This window comes from Engystomops pustulosus, chromosome 9 (genome assembly GCF_040894005.1).
Source record: "Engystomops pustulosus chromosome 9, aEngPut4.maternal, whole genome shotgun sequence".
In the NCBI taxonomy this organism is placed as follows: domain Eukaryota; kingdom Metazoa; phylum Chordata; class Amphibia; order Anura; family Leptodactylidae; genus Engystomops; species Engystomops pustulosus.
Window position 1 is genome coordinate 14524722 of NC_092419.1, and position 20185 is coordinate 14544906.

Genomic DNA, 20185 nt, shown 5'->3' on the forward strand with positions numbered 1-20185 from the left:
GCCGGCTTCCTCCGAGGCCGCGCGCCCAGCTCTTCAGGAATTTAAAGGGCCAGCGTCCTCCTTATTGGTGCTGGCATCAAGGCTCTGCTATATAGCCCGGCGACTCCCAGCATTCCCTGCCAGTTCTTCATGTCCTGTTACTGAAGAGAAAGCCCTCTGTGTTCCTGAGCGTTTCCAGACGCCTCTGTGTATTCTGTGATTCCTGTGTTCCATGGCGGTCCTGGTGACCTGTGGCGGTCCGGTAATCCAGTAGCCAGGGCCGGCTCCAGGTTTTAGTGGGCCCCTGGGCGACAGAGCCTTAGTGGGCCCCTCCTTGGACCACCCTCCAGTGGCCACACTGCGTCCCCTCCCCCTGCAGACACACTAACCCTGGGGACACACTGATCCCCCCCCCCACGGGGACACACAGTTCCCCCCTCTGCGGACACACTGAACCCCCCCCTCCCCTGCGGACACACTGAACCCCCCCCCCTCCGGACACACTGAACCCCCCCCCCTCCGGACACACTGAACCCCCCCCCCCCTCCGGACACACTGAACCCCCCCCCCTCCGGACACACTGAACCCCCCCCCCCCCCTCCGGACACACTGAACCCTCCCCCCTGCGGACACACTGAACCCCCCCCCCTCCGGACACACTGAACCCCCCCTGCTGACACAATGACCCCCTCCATACACATTGAACCCCTCCCCCTGTGGACACAATGACCCCCCCTGCTGACACACTAACACCCCCCCCCCCTCTGTATACACACTGACCCCCGCGGACACCCTGACTTCCCTCCGGAAAAGAAAAAATTTACCTTTCCTGGTTCCCCCGGAGCAGCGCCTGCAGCTGTCTTCTGTCTTCGGCCTGGGCCTCCCGTACGCGCCGGCTCTGAAGCCGGCACACGTGATCCGATGACGTCATCATGTGCGCCGGCTTCAAAGCCGTCGCATACTCTGCGGAGCGCTGCATCGTGGGAACCAGGACAGGTGAGTTGTAGATTCTGCCTCTATGCTGCGCTCTCGACTAGCGCAGCATAGAGGCAGAAAAGTGATCGATCCCGATGGTGATCAATTGTACCAGTGTCTTATAGCGACACTGGTACAATTGATCCGGGGGCCCGAGTGGGCCCCTCCAGTACCCCGGCACTTGCCCGGGTGCTGGCGCCGGGCCTGCCAGTAGCCATCCGAGGTCCTGCCAGCCATCCGTGGTCCCCGTGTCCCTACCTTGGCTGCCACCGCGGGCCTAGTCGCACCCGCGGAGCGACCTGGTGACTCCCCGTGACAGCAAGACCATCCTGCTTTGTGGCGGGCTCTGGCGAAGACCAGGAGATCACTTACACTCCGCTCCCGGGTTGCGGCTAGTATTGTTATCCCCCGCGGTGGTCCACTGACTATTCCCATAGACTGTGACAGTAAGATCCGGCCATGGACTCCGCCAAGGTCATGATCTCTGCAAAAGGCATGGACAGTGTCAAGGATCCGTACCAGCTCCAGGGTGACCTTCCCAGCACTATTACCCAGCAATCCCAAGAGATTTCTGCGCAAAAAGAACTCTTGGACAAACTCCCTGCCACCCTGCGGATTATTGCCTCCCAGCAGCAGGCTCCTGCGACGCCTCCCTTTGTTTCTGTCCCCCAGCCATGTTTTTCGGCAGCAGACTCTGGACCAGATTTTTTGATGCCTAACAAATTTGATGGCAACTCCAATTTTTGCAGGAGTTTTGTTGTCCAATGCTGGTTATACATCAAACTTACGTCCTCCCAGTCCACCCCCGAACGCACTAAGTTGGCATTTGTTCTTTCTTTGCTCACTGGAGAGGTGCTGGACTCCTCTATGTGATAGTGGTGACCCAGACATGGTTACCCATACCAAGTACCTGAGAAAAATCCAATCCAGGTTTGAACCCCCTCAAGTTCGGCTACTTCGCCCCTCCTGCCTGGTCCCAGTGTCTCCGCAGCTTCCCAGTACTGCTCCAGAGCCTCCACCCGCCACCCCCGAGGCCTTCCAGAGTCAAACGCATTGTAACATTTAAAAACGCATGCGTTCTGACGCATCCAAAACGCCAAGTGTGAACGCAACCTCAGAGCTAGGCTCTGGCCACAGAAAAAGTGAGACATAAAAAAAGACAAGAGTATAATATATATTTTCTCTCACATTGAATAGAAGGTTGGGTGGGTTTTAGGTCCACAAATGAGGAAAGGCCAAATACAGGGGGACATTATATGTGGGGAGTGCGGGATTTTCTGTAGACCCCTTCTTATAAAGACAGATCAAAAAAAACCGTGCAAAAAAGGAGGGGGTTACAGAAACTGGGTACTACAGAAATGGGGGCACTATAATGAGGGAGCTGCATTATAAAAAGGGCATCTTATGATAGGGGCTGCAGGAAATTGGGCACTACATGGGTTGGAGTTAGGTAGGAGCTAATTTCGGAGCACACAATTTTGGCAGAGGAAACCTGAAAGTACCTGGAGATTTTTTTTTTGGGTGCAGCTGGCCCCATGTTATAAAAAGGTTGGGAACCGCTGCATTATACAGACAGAAAGTAATCTTCTACAAGTCATAAAACTATTTGAAAGTAACCATATTAAAGGGGTTGTCAGACTATTTAAGAAACTTTACAGGTTGGCTGTACCCATATATTTACAGGGGCACGGCCGCTCCACTTTAACAACTCCCTGCAGCCTGGCACGCTTCCGGTCTCAGCGCCTGATACAGCATTGGAACAGGGGAGTGATGGAGGAAAAATAAAGGGATTTTTTTTTTTTTTTTATAGTCAGACAACCCCTTTAAGGATCATCTTTGCAAAAACAAAACTGAACAGTCCTACAACTTTGGTTCTGTGGTTTTTCTTTATTTTCTATATCATAACACATGAAATTAATCAGGAGAAAAGTGATTTTAAGAAGTTTTTATTATTTTATAAAAAACATTGCCTGTACATTTTGTCCACAACATAGGAATATCTACCCAATAGTAGCAGAGCATCCTCCTGCCTGCAGCAGTGACATCATGATGATGACACGTGACTGGCACGCTCTACTCCTGGTGTTTGGCAGAGGAATAGAAGGCTACAGCGGACATGACATCCCTGCTGCAGCCTCTGTTTGCAAACAAAGACCAGAAGGTGCACGCACAAGTAGAATGCAGGGGAGGGGTAAGTATAGGATCTTTTCCACAGGATAGGGAACAGGACAGGTGGGACTTCTGGGACCTCCACTGATCACAAGAATGTAGATCTAATTGATGGAGCACTAGGTGAACCCTGTGTTCTGCCATTGGAGTTCTGGAAACTGGCGAGCACAGCACTTGGGTATTTCCAGCACTCTCCTGAACCTCAATGACAGTGCCAGAGATAACCAGGCGACTTGGCACACAAAGGCAATGAATGAAGCAGCAGGACACATACTTGACCTGCTGCTCCATTCGTATTTGAGAATGGCAAACCAGTTATTAGTGGGGGTCCCAGCATTTGATTCCCACCAATCAGATTACTACCCTCTATCCTTTCAAACATGTTTTGCTCTCAAAACCCAGTCCATGTTGCTGTGATCTTCTCCGATGACACGGGCTCCATTCAGGATCCAATACAGAATAGAATCTAAAAGAAAACATACAATATTACCATTGCTGCCCTCTGTGTTAGTGGGGCAGCTCCTCCCCCTCCTCTGTGTTAGTGGGGCAGCTCCTCCCCCTCCTCTGTGTTAGTGGGGCAGCTCCTCCCCCTCCTCTGTGTTAGTGGGGCAGCTCCTCCCCCTCCTCTGTGTTAGTGGGGCAGCTCCTCCCCCTCCTCTGTGTTAGTGGGGCAGCTCCTCCCCCTCCTCTGTGTTAGTGGGGCAGCTCCTCCCCCTCCTCTGTGTTAGTGGGGCAGCTCCTCCCCCTCCTCTGTGTTACTGGGGCAGCTCCTCCCCCTCCTCTGTGTTACTGGGGCAGCTCCTCCCCCTCCTCTGTGTTAGTGGGGGCAGCTCCTCCCCCTCCTCTGTGTTAGTGGGGCAGCTCCTCCCCCTCCTCTGTGTTAGTGGGGCAGCTCCTCCCCCTCCTCTGTGTTACTGGGGCAGCTCCTCCCCCTCCTCTGTGTTACTGGGGCAGCTCCTCCCCCTCCTCTGTGTTACTGGGGCAGCTCCTCCCCCTCCTCTGTGTTACTGGGGCAGCTCCTCCCCCTCCTCTGTGTTACTGGGGCAGCTCCTCCCCCTCCTTGCACAGTACTATGGTTTGTATTAAAACAGCTTTCCCCCTCGCACTGTATAATGCCCCCCCCTAACACTGTATAACCTCCCACACTGTATAATGCCCCCCCTAACACTATATAACCTCCCTGCACTGTATAATGCCCCCCCCCTTACACTGTATAACCTCCCTGCACTGTATAATGCCCCCCTTACACTGTATAACCTCCCTGCACTCTATAATGCCCCCCTCACACTGTATAATCTCCCTACACTGTATAATGCCCCCCCTCACACTGTATAACCTCCCTGCACTGTATAATGCCCCCCTCACACTGTATAACCTCCCTGCACTGTATAATGCCCCCCCTCACACTGTATAATGCCCCCCCTCACACTGTATAACCTCCCTGCACTGTATAATGCCCCCCTCACACTGTATAACCTCCCTGCACTGTATAATGCCCCCCCTCACACTGTATAATGCCCCCCTCACACTGTATAACCTCCCTGCACTGTATAATGCCCCCCTCACACTGTATAACCTCCCTGCACTGTATAATGCCCCCCCCTCACACTGTATAACCTCCCTGCACTGTATAATGCCCCCTCACACTGTATAACCTCCCTGCACTGTATAATGCCCCCTCACACTGTATAACCTCCCTGCACTGTATAATGCCCCCCTTACACTGTATAACCTCCCTGCACTGTATAATGCCCCCCCCTTACACTGTATAACCTCCCTGCACTGTATAATGCCCCCCCTTACACTGTATAACCTCCCTGCACTGTATAATGCCCCCCTTACACTGTATAACCTCCCTGCACTGTATAATGCCCCCCTTACACTGTATAACCTCCCTGCACTGTATAATCCCCCCCCTTACACTGTATAACCTCCCTGCACTGTATAATGCCCCCCTTACACTGTATAACCTCCCTGCACTGTATAATGCCCCCCTCACTGTATAATGCCCCCCTCACACTGTATAACCTCCCCGCACTGTAAAATGCCCCCTCACACTGTATAACCTCCCTGCACTGTATAATGCCCCCCTCACACTGTACAACCTCCCTGCACTGTATAATGCCCCCCCTCACACTGTATAACCTCCCTGCACTGTATAATGCCCCCCCTCACACTGTATAACCTCCCAGCACTGTATAATGCCCCCTCACACTGTATAACCTCCCAGCACTGTATAATGCCCCCTCACACTGTATAACCTCCCAGCACTGTATAATGCCCCCTCACACTGTATAACCTCCCTGCACTGTATAATGCCCTCCCTCACACTGTATAACCTCCCTGCACTGTATAATGCCCCCCCTCACACTGTATAACCTCCCTGCACTGTATAATGCCCTCCCTCACACTGTATAACCTCCCTGCACTGTATAACCTCCCTGCACTGTATAATTCCCCCCCTTACACTGTATAACCTCCCTGCACTGTATAATTCCCCCCCTTACACTGTATAACCTCCCTGCACTGTATAATTCCCCCCCTTACACTGTATAACCTCCCTGCACTGTATAATGCCCCCCTCACACTGTATAATGCCCCCTTACACTGTATAACCTCCCTGCACTGTATAATTCCCCCCCCTTACACTGTATAACCTCCCTGCACTGTATAATGTCCCCTCACACTGTATAACCTCCCTGCACTGTATAATGCCCCCTTACACTGTATAACCTCCCTGCACTGTATAATGCCCCCCTCACACAGTATAACCTCCCTGCACTGTTTAATGCCCCCCCTTACACTGTATAACCTCCCCGCACTGTATAATGCCCCCCATTACACTGTATAATGCCCCCTCACACTGTATAACCTCCCTACACTGTATAACCTCCCTACACTGTATAATGCCCCCTCACACTGTATAACCTCCCTGCACTGTATAATGCCCCCCCCTCACACTGTATAACCTCCCAGCACTGTATAATGCCCCCTCACACTGTATAACCTCCCAGCACTGTATAATGCCCCCTCACACTGTATAACCTCCCTGCACTGTATAATGCCCCCTCACACTGTATAATGCCCCCCTCACACTGTATAACCTCCATGCACTGTATAATGCCCCCCCTCACACTGCATAACCTCCCTGCACTGTATAATGCCCCCCCTCACACTGTATAACCTCCCTGCACTGTATAATGCCCTCCCTCACACTGTATAACCTCCCTGCACTGTATAACCTCCCTGCACTGTATAATGCCCCCCCTTACACTGTATAACCTCCCTGCACTGTATAATTCCCCCCCTTACACTGTATAACCTCCCTGCACTGTATAATTCCCCCCCTTACACTGTATAACCTCCCTGCACTGTATAATTCCCCCCCTTACACTGTATAACCTCCCTGCACTGTATAATGCCCCCCTCACACTGTATAATGCCCCCTTACACTGTATAACCTCCCTGCACTGTATAATTCCCCCCCTTACACTGTATAACCTCCCTGCACTGTATAATGCCCCCTCACACTGTATAACCTCCCTGCACTGTATAATGCCCCCTTACACTGTATAACCTCCCTGCACTGTATAATGCCCCCTTACACTGTATAACCTCCCTGCACTGTATAATGCCCCCCTCACACAGTATAACCTCCCTGCACTGTATAATGCCCCCCCTTACACTGTATAACGCCCCCCATTACACTGTATAATGCCCCCTCACACTGTATAACCTCCCTACACTGTATAACCTCCCTACACTGTATAATGCCCCCCCCTTACACTGTATAACCTCCCTGCACTGTATAATGCCCCCTTGCACTGTATAACCTCCCTGCACTGTATAATGCCCCCTTGCACTGTATAACCTCCCTGCACTGTATAACCTCCCTGCACTGTATAATGCCCCCTCACACTGTATAATGCCCCCTCACACTGTATAACCTCCCTACACCTGTACCTGCTGACACAATGACCCCCTCCATACACATTGAACCCCTCCCCTCCCCCTGTGGACACAATGACCCCCCCTGCTGACACACTAACACCCCCCCCCCCCCCCCTCTGTATACACACTGACCCCCGCGGACACCCTGACTTCCCTCCGGAAAAGAAAAAATTTACCTTTCCTGGTTCCCCCGGAGCAGCGCCTGCAGCTGTCTTCTGTCTTCGGCCTGGGCCTCCCGTACGCGCCGGCTCTGAAGCCGGCACACGTGATCCGATGACGTCATCATGTGCGCCGGCTTCAAAGCCGTCGCATACTCTGCGGAGCGCTGCATCGTGGGAACCAGGACAGGTGAGTTGTAGATTCTGCCTCTATGCTGCGCTCTCGACTAGCGCAGCATAGAGGCAGAAAAGTGATCGATCCCGATGGTGATCAATTGTACCAGTGTCTTATAGCGACACTGGTACAATTGATCCGGGGGCCCGAGTGGGCCCCTCCAGTACCCCGGCACTTGCCCGGGTGCTGGCGCCGGGCCTGCCAGTAGCCATCCGAGGTCCTGCCAGCCATCCGTGGTCCCCGTGTCCCTACCTTGGCTGCCACCGCGGGCCTAGTCGCACCCGCGGAGCGACCTGGTGACTCCCCGTGACAGCAAGACCATCCTGCTTTGTGGCGGGCTCTGGCGAAGACCAGGAGATCACTTACACTCCGCTCCCGGGTTGCGGCTAGTATTGTTATCCCCCGCGGTGGTCCACTGACTATTCCCATAGACTGTGACAGTAAGATCCGGCCATGGACTCCGCCAAGGTCATGATCTCTGCAAAAGGCATGGACAGTGTCAAGGATCCGTACCAGCTCCAGGGTGACCTTCCCAGCACTATTACCCAGCAATCCCAAGAGATTTCTGCGCAAAAAGAACTCTTGGACAAACTCCCTGCCACCCTGCGGATTATTGCCTCCCAGCAGCAGGCTCCTGCGACGCCTCCCTTTGTTTCTGTCCCCCAGCCATGTTTTTCGGCAGCAGACTCTGGACCAGATTTTTTGATGCCTAACAAATTTGATGGCAACTCCAATTTTTGCAGGAGTTTTGTTGTCCAATGCTGGTTATACATCAAACTTACGTCCTCCCAGTCCACCCCCGAACGCACTAAGTTGGCATTTGTTCTTTCTTTGCTCACTGGAGAGGTGCTGGACTCCTATATGTGATAGTGGTGACCCAGACATGGTTATCCATACCAAGTACCTGAGAAAAATCCAATCCAGGTTTGAACCCCCTCAAGTTCGGCTACTTCGCCCCTCCTGCCTGGTCCCAGTGTCTCCGCAGCTTCCCAGTACTGCTCCAGAGCCTCCACCCGCCACCCCCGAGGCCTTCCAGAGTCAAACGCATTGTAACATTTAAAAACGCATGCGTTCTGACGCATCCAAAACGCCAAGTGTGAACGCAACCTCAGAGCTAGGCTCTGGCCACAGAAAAAGTGAGACATAAAAAAAGACAAGAGTATAATATATATTTTCTCTCACATTGAATAGAAGGTTGGGTGGGTTTTAGGTCCACAAATGAGGAAAGGCCAAATACAGGGGGACATTATATGTGGGGAGTGCGGGATTTTCTGTAGACCCCTTCTTATAAAGACAGATCAAAAAAAACCGTGCAAAAAAGGAGGGGGTTACAGAAACTGGGTACTACAGAAATGGGGGCACTATAATGAGGGAGCTGCATTATAAAAAGGGCATCTTATGATAGGGGCTGCAGGAAATTGGGCACTACATGGGTTGGAGTTAGGTAGGAGCTAATTACGGAGCACACAATTTTGGCAGAGGAAACCTGAAAGTACCTGGAGATTTTTTTTTTGGGTGCAGCTGGCCCCATGTTATAAAAAGGTTGGGAACCGCTGCATTATACAGACAGAAAGTAATCTTCTACAAGTCATAAAACTATTTGAAAGTAACCATATTAAAGGGGTTGTCAGACTATTTAAGAAACTTTACAGGTTGGCTGTACCCATATATTTACAGGGGCACGGCCGCTCCACTTTAACAACTCCCTGCAGCCTGGCACGCTTCCGGTCTCAGCGCCTGATACAGCATTGGAACAGGGGAGTGATGGAGGAAAAATAAAGGGATTTTTTTTTTTTTTTTTTATAGTCAGACAACCCCTTTAAGGATCATCTTTGCAAAAACAAAACTGAACAGTCCTACAACTTTGGTTCTGTGGTTTTTCTTTATTTTCTATATCATAACACATGAAATTAATCAGGAGAAAAGTGATTTTAAGAAGTTTTTATTATTTTATAAAACATTGCCTGTACATTTTGTCCACAACATAGGAATATCTACCCAATAGTAGCAGAGCATCCTCCTGCCTGCAGCAGTGACATCATGATGATGACACGTGACTGGCACGCTCTACTCCTGGTGTTTGGCAGAGGAATAGAAGGCTACAGCGGACATGACATCCCTGCTGCAGCCTCTGTTTGCAAACAAAGACCAGAAGGTGCACGCACAAGTAGAATGCAGGGGAGGGGTAAGTATAGGATCTTTTCCACAGGATAGGGAACAGGACAGGTGGGACTTCTGGGACCTCCACTGATCACAAGAATGTAGATCTAATTGATGGAGCACTAGGTGAACCCTGTGTTCTGCCATTGGAGTTCTGGAAACTGGCGAGCACAGCACTTGGGTATTTCCAGCACTCTCCTGAACCTCAATGACAGTGCCAGAGATAACCAGGCGACTTGGCACACAAAGGCAATGAATGAAGCAGCAGGACACATACTTGACCTGCTGCTCCATTCGTATTTGAGAATGGCAAACCAGTTATTAGTGGGGGTCCCAGCATTTGATTCCCACCAATCAGATTACTACCCTCTATCCTTTCAAACATGTTTTGCTCTCAAAACCCAGTCCATGTTGCTGTGATCTTCTCCGATGACACGGGCTCCATTCAGGATCCAATACAGAATAGAATCTAAAAGAAAACATACAATATTACCATTGCTGCCCTCTGTGTTACTGGGGCAGCTCCTCCCCCTCCTCTGTGTTACTGGGGCAGCTCCTCCCCCTCCTCTGTGTTAGTGGGGCAGCTCCTCCCCCTCCTCTGTGTTAGTGGGGCAGCTCCTCCCCCTCCTCTGTGTTACTGGGGCAGCTCCTCCCCCTCCTCTGTGTTAGTGGGGCAGCTCCTCCCCCTCCTCTGTGTTACTGGGGCAGCTCCTCCCCCTCCTCTGTGTTAGTGGGGCAGCTCCTCCCCCTCCTCTGTGTTAGTGGGGCAGCTCCTCCCCCTCCTCTGTGTTACTGGGGCAGCTCCTCCCCCTCCTCTGTGTTACTGGGGCAGCTCCTCCCCCTCCTCTGTGTTACTGGGGCAGCTCCTCCCCCTCCTCTGTGTTACTGGGGCAGCTCCTCCCCCTCCTCTGTGTTACTGGGGCAGCTCCTCCCCCTCCTCTGTGTTACTGGGGCAGCTCCTCCCCCTCCTCTGTGTTACTGGGGCAGCTCCTCCCCCTCCTCTGTGTTACTGGGGCAGCTCCTCCCCCTCCTTGCACAGTACTATGGTTTGTATTAAAACAGCTTTCCCCCTCGCACTGTATAATGCCCCCCCCTAACACTGTATAACCTCCCACACTGTATAATGCCCCCCCTAACACTGTATAACCTCCCTGCACTGTATAATGCCCCCCCCTTACACTGTATAACCTCCCTGCACTGTATAATGCCCCCCTTACACTGTATAACCTCCCTGCACTCTATAATGCCCCCCTCACACTGTATAATCTCCCTACACTGTATAATGCCCCCCCTCACACTGTATAACCTCCCTGCACTGTATAATGCCCCCCTCACACTGTATAACCTCCCTGCACTGTATAATGCCCCCCCTCACACTGTATAACCTCCCTGCACTGTATAATGCCCCCCTCACACTGTATAACCTCCCTGCACTGTATAATGCCCCCCCTCACACTGTATAATGCCCCCCTCACACTGTATAACCTCCCTGCACTGTATAATGCCCCCCTCACACTGTATAACCTCCCTGCACTGTATAATGCCCCCCCTCACACTGTATAACCTCCCTGCACTGTATAATGCCCCCTCACACTGTATAACCTCCCTGCACTGTATAATGCCCCCTCACACTGTATAACCTCCCTGCACTGTATAATGCCCCCCTTACACTGTATAACCTCCCTGCACTGTATAATGCCCCCCCCCCCCTTACACTGTATAACCTCCCTGCACTGTATAATGCCCCCCCTTACACTGTATAACCTCCCTGCACTGTATAATGCCCCCCCTTACACTGTATAACCTCCCTGCACTGTATAATGCCCCCCCTCACACTGTATAACCTACCACACTGTATAATGCCCCCCCTCACACTGTATAACCTCCCTGCACTGTATAATGCCCCCCCCCCTCACACTGCATAACCTCCCTGCACTGTATAATGCCCCCTCACACTGCATAACCTCCCTGCACTGTATAATGCCCCCCCTCACACTGTATAACCTCCCTGCACTGTATAATGCCCCCCCTCACACTGTATAACCTCCCTGCACTGTATAATGCCCCCCCTCACACTGTATAACCTCCCTGCACTGTATAATGCCCCCCCTCACACTGTATAACCTCCCTGCACTGTATAATGCCCCCCTCACACTGCATAACCTCCCTGCACTGTATAATGCCCCCCTCACACTGCATAACCTCCCTGCACTGTATAATGCGCCCCCTTACACTGTATAACCTCACTGCACTGTATAATGCCCCCCCTCACACTGTATAACCTCCCTGCACTGTATAATGCCCCCCTCACACTGTATAACCTCCCTGCACTGTATAATGCCCCCCTTACACTGTATAACCTCCCCGCACTGTATAATGCCCCTCTCACACTGTATAACCTCCCTGCACTGTATAATGCCCCCCCTTACACTGTATAACCTCCCCGCACTGTATAATGCCCCCCCTTACACTGTATAACCTCCCTGCACTGTATAATGCCCCCTCACACTGTATAACCTCCCCGTACTGTATAATGCCCCCCCTCACACTATAACCTCCCTGCACTGTATAATACCCCCCCTTACACTGTATAACCTCCCTGCACTGTATAATGCCCCCCTTACACTGTATAACCTCCCTGCACTGTATAATGCCCCCCTTACACTGTATAACCTCCCTGCACTGTATAATCCCCCCCCCTTACACTGTATAACCTCCCTGCACTGTATAACCCCCCTGCACTGTATAATGCCCCCCTTACACTGTATAACCTCCCTGCACTGTATAATGCCCCCCTCACACTGTATAACCTCCCCGCACTGTAAAATGCCCCCTCACACTGTATAACCTCCCTGCACTGTATAATGCCCCCCTCACACTGTACAACCTCCCTGCACTGTATAATGCCCCCCCTCACACTGTATAACCTCCCTGCACTGTATAATGCCCCCCCTCACACTGTATAACCTCCCAGCACTGTATAATGCCCCCTCACACTGTATAACCTCCCAGCACTGTATAATGCCCCCTCACACTGTATAATGCCCCCCTCACACTGTATAATGCCCCCCCTCACACTGTATAACCTCCCAGCACTGTATAATGCCCCCTCACACTGTATAACCTCCCTGCACTGTATAATGCCCTCCCTCACACTGTATAACCTCCCTGCACTGTATAATGCCCCCCTCACACTGTACAACCTCCCTGCACTGTATAATGCCCCCCCTCACACTGTATAACCTCCCTGCACTGTATAATGCCCCCCCTCACACTGTATAACCTCCCAGCACTGTATAATGCCCCCTCACACTGTATAACCTCCCAGCACTGTATATGCCCCCCTCACACTGTATAATGCCCCCCTCACACTGTATAATGCCCCCCCTCACACTGTATAACCTCCCAGCACTGTATAATGCCCCCTCACACTGTATAACCTCCCTGCACTGTATAATGCCCTCCCTCACACTGTATAACCTCCCTGCACTGTATAATGCCCCCCCTCACACTGTATAACCTCCCTGCACTGTATAATGCCCTCCCTCACACTGTATAACCTCCCTGCACTGTATAACCTCCCTGCACTGTATAATTCCCCCCCTTACACTGTATAACCTCCCTGCACTGTATAATTCCCCCCCTTACACTGTATAACCTCCCTGCACTGTATAATGCCCCCCTCACACTGTATAATGCCCCCTTACACTGTATAACCTCCCTGCACTGTATAATTCCCCCCCCTTACACTGTATAACCTCCCTGCACTGTATAATGCCCCCTCACACTGTATAACCTCCCTGCACTGTATAATGCCCCCTTACACTGTATAACCTCCCTGCACTGTATAATGCCCCCCTCACACAGTATAACCTCCCTGCACTGTATAATGCCCCCCCTTACACTGTATAACCTCCCCGCACTGTATAATGCCCCCCATTACACTGTATAATGCCCCCTCACACTGTATAACCTCCCTACACTGTATAACCTCCCTGCACTGTATAATGCCCCCCCCTCACACTGTATAACCTCCCAGCACTGTATAATGCCCCCCCTCACACTGTATAACCTCCCAGCACTGTATAATGCCCCCTCACACTGTATAACCTCCCAGCACTGTATAATGCCCCCTCACACTGTATAACCTCCCTGCACTGTATAATGCCCCCTCACACTGTATAATGCCCCCCTCACACTGTATAACCTCCATGCACTGTATAATGCCCCCCTCACACTGTATAACCTCCCTGCACTGTATAATGCCCCCCCTCACACTGTATAACCTCCCTGCACTGTATAATGCCCTCCCTCACACTGTATAACCTCCCTGCACTGTATAACCTCCCTGCACTGTATAATGCCCCCCCTTACACTGTATAACCTCCCTGCACTGTATAATTCCCCCCCTTACACTGTATAACCTCCCTGCACTGTATAATTCCCCCCCTTACACTGTATAACCTCCCTGCACTGTATAATTCCCCCCCTTACACTGTATAACCTCCCTGCACTGTATAATGCCCCCCTCACACTGTATAATGCCCCCTTACACTGTATAACCTCCCTGCACTGTATAATTCCCCCCCTTACACTGTATAACCTCCCTGCACTGTATAATGCCCCCTCACACTGTATAACCTCCCTGCACTGTATAATGCCCCCTTACACTGTATAACCTCCCTGCACTGTATAATGCCCCCTTACACTGTATAACCTCCCTGCACTGTATAATGCCCCCCTCACACAGTATAACCTCCCTGCACTGTATAATGCCCCCCATTACACTGTATAATGCCCCCTCACACTGTATAACCTCCCTACACTGTATAACCTCCCTACACTGTATAATGCCCCCCCCTTACACTGTATAACCTCCCTGCACTGTATAATGCCCCCTTGCACTGTATAACCTCCCTGCACTGTATAATGCCCCCTTGCACTGTATAACCTCCCTCGCACTGTATAATGCCCCCTCACACTGTATAATGCCCCCTCACACTGTATAATGCCCCCTCACACTGTATAATGCCCCCTCACACTGTATAATGCCCCCTCACACTGTATAATGCCCCCTCACACTGTATAATGCCCCCCTCACACTGTATAATGCCCCCCTCACACTGTATAATGCCCCCCTCACACTGTATAATGCCCCCCTCACACTGTATAATGCCCCCCTCACACTGTATAATGCCCCCCTCACACTGTATAATGCCCCCCTCACACTGTATAATGCCCCCCTCACACTGTATAATGCCCCCCTCACACTGTATAATGCCCCCCTCACACTGTATAATGCCCCCCTCACACTGTATAATGCCCCCCTCACACTGTATAATGCCCCCCTCACACTGTATAATGCCCCCCTCACACTGTATAATGCCCCCCTCACACTGTATAATGCCCCCCTCACACTGTATAATGCCCCCCTCACACTGTATAATGCCCCCCTCACACTGTATAATGCCCCCCTCACACTGTATAACCTCCCTGCACTGTATAATGCCCCCTCACACTGTATAACCTCCCTACGCTGTATAATGCCCCCTCACACTGTATAACCTCCCTGCACTGTATAATGCCCCCTCACACTGTATAACCTCCCTACGCTGTATAATGCCCCCTCACACTGTATAACCTCCCTGCACTGTATAATGCCCCCTCACACTGTATAATGCCCCCTCACACTGTATAATGCCCCCTCACACTGTATAATGCCCCCTCACACTGTATAATGCCCCCTCACACTGTATAATGCCCCCTCACACTGTATAACCTCCCTGCACTGTATAATGCCCCCCCTCACACTGTATAACCTCCCTGCACTGTATAATGCCCCCCTCACACTGTATAACCTCCCTGCACTGTATAATGCCCCCCTCACACTGTATAACCTCCCTGCACTGTATAATGCCCCCCCTTACACTGTATAACCTCCCTACACTGTATAATGCCCCCCCTCACACTGTATAACCTCCCTGCACTGTATAATGCCCCCCCTCACACTGTATAATGCCCCCCCTCACACTGTATAATGCCCCCCCTCACACTGTATAATGCCCCCCCTCACACTGTATAATGCCCCCCTCACACTGTATAACCTCCCTGCACTGTATAATGCCCCCTCACACTGTATAACCTCCCTGCACTGTATAATGCCCCCTCACACTGTATAACCTCCCTGCACTGTATAATGCCCCCTCACACTGTATAACCTACCTACACTGTATAACCTCCCTACACTGTATAATGCCCCCCTCACACTGTATAATGCCCCCCTCACACTGTATAATGCCCCCCTCACACTGTATAACCTCCCTGCACTGTATAATGCCCCCTTACACTGTATAACCTCCCTGCACTGTATAACCTCCCTGCACTGTATAACCTCCCTGCACTGTATAATGCCCCCCCTTACACTGTATAACCTCCCTGCACTGTATAAGTCCCCCCCTTACACTGTATAACCTCCCTGCACTGTATAATTCCCCCCCTTACACTGTATAACCTCCCTGCACTGTATAATGCCCCCCTCACACTGTATAACCTCCCTGCACTGTATAATTCCCCCCCTTACACTGTATAACCTCCCTGCACTGTATAATGCCCCCTTGCACTGTATAACCTCCCTGCACTGTATAATGCCCCCTTGCACTGTATAACCTCCCTGCACTGTATAATGCCCCCCCTTACACTGTATAACCTCCCTGCACTGTATAATGCCCCCCCTTACACTGTATAACCTCCCTGCACTGTATAATTCCCCCCTTACACTGTATAACCTCCCTGCACTGTATAATGCCCCTTACACTGTATAACCTCCCTGCACTGTATAATGCCCCCTTGCACTGTATAACCTCCCTGCACTGTATTATGCCCCCCCTTACACTGTATAACCTCCCTGCACTGTATAATTCCCCCCCTTACAATGTATAACCTCCCTGCACTGTATAATGCCCCCCTCACACTGTATAATGCCCCCTTACACTGTATAACCTCCCTGCACTGTATAATTCCCCCCCTTACACTGTATAACCTCCCTGCACTGTATAATTCCCCCCCTTACACTGTATAACCTCCCTGCACTGTATAATGCCCCCTTACACTGTATAACCTCCCTGCACTGTATAATGCCCCCCCACACTGTATAACCTCCCTGCACTGTATAATGCCCCCCCCTTACACTGTATAACCTCCCTGCACTGTATAATGCCCCCCCTTACACTGTATAACCTCCCCGCACTGTATAATGCCCCCCCTTACACTGTATAACCTCCCCGCACTGTATAATGCCCCCTCACACTGTATAACCTCCCCGCACTGTATAATGCCCCCCCTCACACTGTATAATGCCCCCCCTCACACTGTATAATGCCCCCCTCACACTGTATAATGCCCCCCTCACACTGTATAATGCCCCCCTCACACTGTATAACCTCCCTGAACTGTATAATGCCCCCCCTTACACTGTATAACCTCCCCGCACTGTATAATTCCCCCCCTTACACTGTATAACCTCCCTGCACTGTATAATGCCCCCTCACACTGTATAACCTCCCTGCACTGTATAATGCCCCCTCACACTGTATAACCTCCCTGCACTGTATAATGCCCCCCCCTTACACTGTATAACCTCCCCGCACTGTATAATGCCCCCCCTTACACTGTATAACCTCCCCGCACTGTATAATTCCCCCCCTTACACTGTATAACCTCCCTGCACTGTATAATGCCCCCTTACACTGTATAACCTCCCTGCACTGTATAATGCCCCCTCACACTGTATAACCTCCCTGCACTGTATAATGCCCCCCCCTTACACTGTATAACCTCCCCGCACTGTATAATGCCCCCCCTTACACTGTATAACCTCCCCGCACTGTATAATTCCCCCCCTTACACTGTATAACCTCCCTGCACTGTATAATGCCCCCTTACACTGTATAACCTCCCTGCACTGTATAATGCCCCCTCACACTGTATAACCTCCCCGCACTGTATAATGCCCCCCCCTTACACTGTATAACCTCCCCGCACTGTATAATGCCCCCCCTTACACTGTATAACCTCCCCGCACTGTATAATGCCCCCCCTTACACTGTATAACCTCCCCGCACTGTATAATGCCCCCTCACACTGTATAACCTCCCTACACTGTATAACCTCCCTGCACTGTATAACCTCCCTGCACTGTATAATGCCCCCTCACACTGTATAACCTCCCTGAACTGTATAATGCCCCCCCTTACACTGTATAACCTCCCCGCACTGTATAATGCCCCCTCACACTGTATAACCTCCCTACACTGTATAACCTCCCTGCACTGTATAATGCCCCCTCACACTGTATAATGCCCCCTCACACTGTATAATGCCCCCTCACACTGTATAATGCCCCCTCACACTGTATAACCTCCCTGCACTGTATAATGCCCCCCCTCACACTGTATAACCTCCCTGCACTGTATAATGCCCCCCCTTACACTGTATAACCTCCCTGCACTGTATAATGCCCCCCCTCACACTGTATAACCTCCCTGCACTGTATAATGCCCCCCCTCACACTGTATAATGCCCCCTCACACTGTATAACCTCCCTGCACTGTATAATGCCCCCTCACACTGTATAACCTCCCTACACTGTATAATGCCCCCTCACACTGTATAACCTCCCTGCACTGTATAATGCCCCCCCTTACACTGTATAACCTCCCTGCACTGTATAATGCCCCCCTCACACTGTATAATGCCCCCTTGCACTGTATAACCTCCCTGCACTGTATAATGCCCCCTCACACTGTATAACCTCCCTGCACTGTATAATGCCCCCTCACACTGTATAACCTCCCTGCACTGTATAACCTCCCCGCACTGTATAATGCCCCCTCACACTGTATAACCTTCCTGCACTGTATAATGCCCCCCCTCACACTGTATAACCTCCCTGCACTGTATAATGCCCCCCCTCACACTGTATAACCTCCCTGCACTGTATAATGCCCCCCTCACACTGTATAACCTCCCTGCACTGTATAATGCCCCCCCTCACACTGTATAACCTCCCTGCACTGTATAATGCCCCCCCTCACACTGTATAACCTCCCTGCACTGTATAATGCCCCCCTCACACTGTATAACCTCCCTGCACTGTATAATGCCCCCCTCACACTGTATAACCTCCCTGCACTGTATAATGCCCCCTTGCACTGTATAACCTCCCTACACTGTATAATGCCCCCTTGCACTGTATAATGCCCCCTTGCACTGTATAACCTCCCTGCACTGTATAATGCCCCCTTGCACTGTATAACCTCCCTGCACTGTATAATGCCCCCCCCCCCCCCTTGGAGCCCGGGCTTCTTTGCATATCACCCCCTTAGCACACTTGCAGGCTGCAGCCGCCCACACATACTACACACAGCTCCCAGGACCCTCCATTAGACCCTGGAGCAGATGTACTCACCATGATAATCCCTCCACACACCGCACAGAGCAGCCCTGCATCTCCTCCGCACACATACAGGAGGGAAACACGAAGCCCCGCCCCCCGCTTATAGCACCTCGGTCACATGATCTGGAGTGACATGTGACCAAAGCAGCTGCTCATGTCACACCAGTCCGCCATCTTTACTACTGGCAGACCAGGTAACTCTCCATATATAAATAGTGAAATAACTTTATACGTAATCCATGTATTGACGATACCGTTATATGAGCGCTTTTTTTGTTTAAAGTTAAGTTAACGGGAGACTATCATGTAACAGTCAAAAAAAGGGAATGAAAGTATTTCCCCTTATCAGCAATGGCGTCGGAAGTCCTGTTAATTGACGCACCTGAAATCTATACATCACGAGGCTTGACATCGCACAGCAACAGATGATGTCACGGCGCCGCCATGTTGTGAAGGGAAACATCCTGCAATGATAGCCGTTACCACTGCGTGCCTTATTATAATTAGGGGGCGGAGCCAACACGCGTCAGAGCCCAACGGTGATTTGGCGGCCAGTGCGACTTTGGACCTGACCAGAAGCAAAATGGACTCGAAACTGTTTTTTTTTATAGTTTTAGTAGCCACCCAGTGTCACGTAGAGATGAGAGGCACTAGAGCTGCTAAACCTGGAGGTGATTGACATTTATAATTTTCACTAATCTTGCATGAGGTAACTCAGACAGTATGACAATCTGGCTATTGTTTCTGTCAGGGCGCGTGCACACGTTGCGTTTTGTCCTGCGCTTGATACGCGTTACAACCGCTGAGGAGAGGTGATTTGCCTGATTACATTACTGTTTACATTTGTTAACACAATGTTAATACATGTGGTAACGCATGCGTTAACATCGCGTTTACAATGCGCTTTGTACAGAACAGAAATGTAATCAGGCAAATCACCTCATCTCAGCAGTTGTAATGCGTTTTGAAGCGCAACGTGTGAACGTGGCCTCACAGAAAGTGGCGGTGAATGTAACACAAATACAAGCTAAGCTGATGTGTGAGGAAAGCACAAAGTTATCCCCTTCCCGCTCAGCCACGTATATGATGAGCCACGTATATGATGAGCTGATGCCGGCTCCGTCGTGGATCAGAACCGTGCTGGCTGTAACTGACAGCTGACAC

The 20185-nt window shown here is 51.2% G+C and overlaps 2 long non-coding RNA genes across 5 annotated transcripts in view; one reads left to right on the top strand and one right to left on the bottom strand.

Moving 5' to 3' along the window:
- Positions 1-9333: 9333 nt before the first annotated feature.
- LOC140077126 (uncharacterized) lies at positions 9334-19265 on the bottom strand. Its single transcript, XR_011849708.1, has 2 exons — positions 19034-19265; positions 9334-10036 (listed from the first exon to the last, which is right to left on the bottom strand). It is a non-coding gene; the product is annotated as an uncharacterized lncRNA (long non-coding RNA).
- Positions 9431-20185, top strand: part of LOC140077127 (uncharacterized) — a 148225-nt gene continuing 137470 nt past the window's right edge. For 2 of the 4 annotated variants that reach the window (XR_011849710.1, XR_011849711.1), the window contains exon 1: positions 9431-9592. This is a non-coding gene — a long non-coding RNA (uncharacterized lncRNA). Of the gene's footprint in view, positions 9593-19408; positions 19693-20185 lie in introns of those variants that run through there. The other 2 variants (XR_011849712.1, XR_011849713.1) reach the window with 1 other exon arrangement.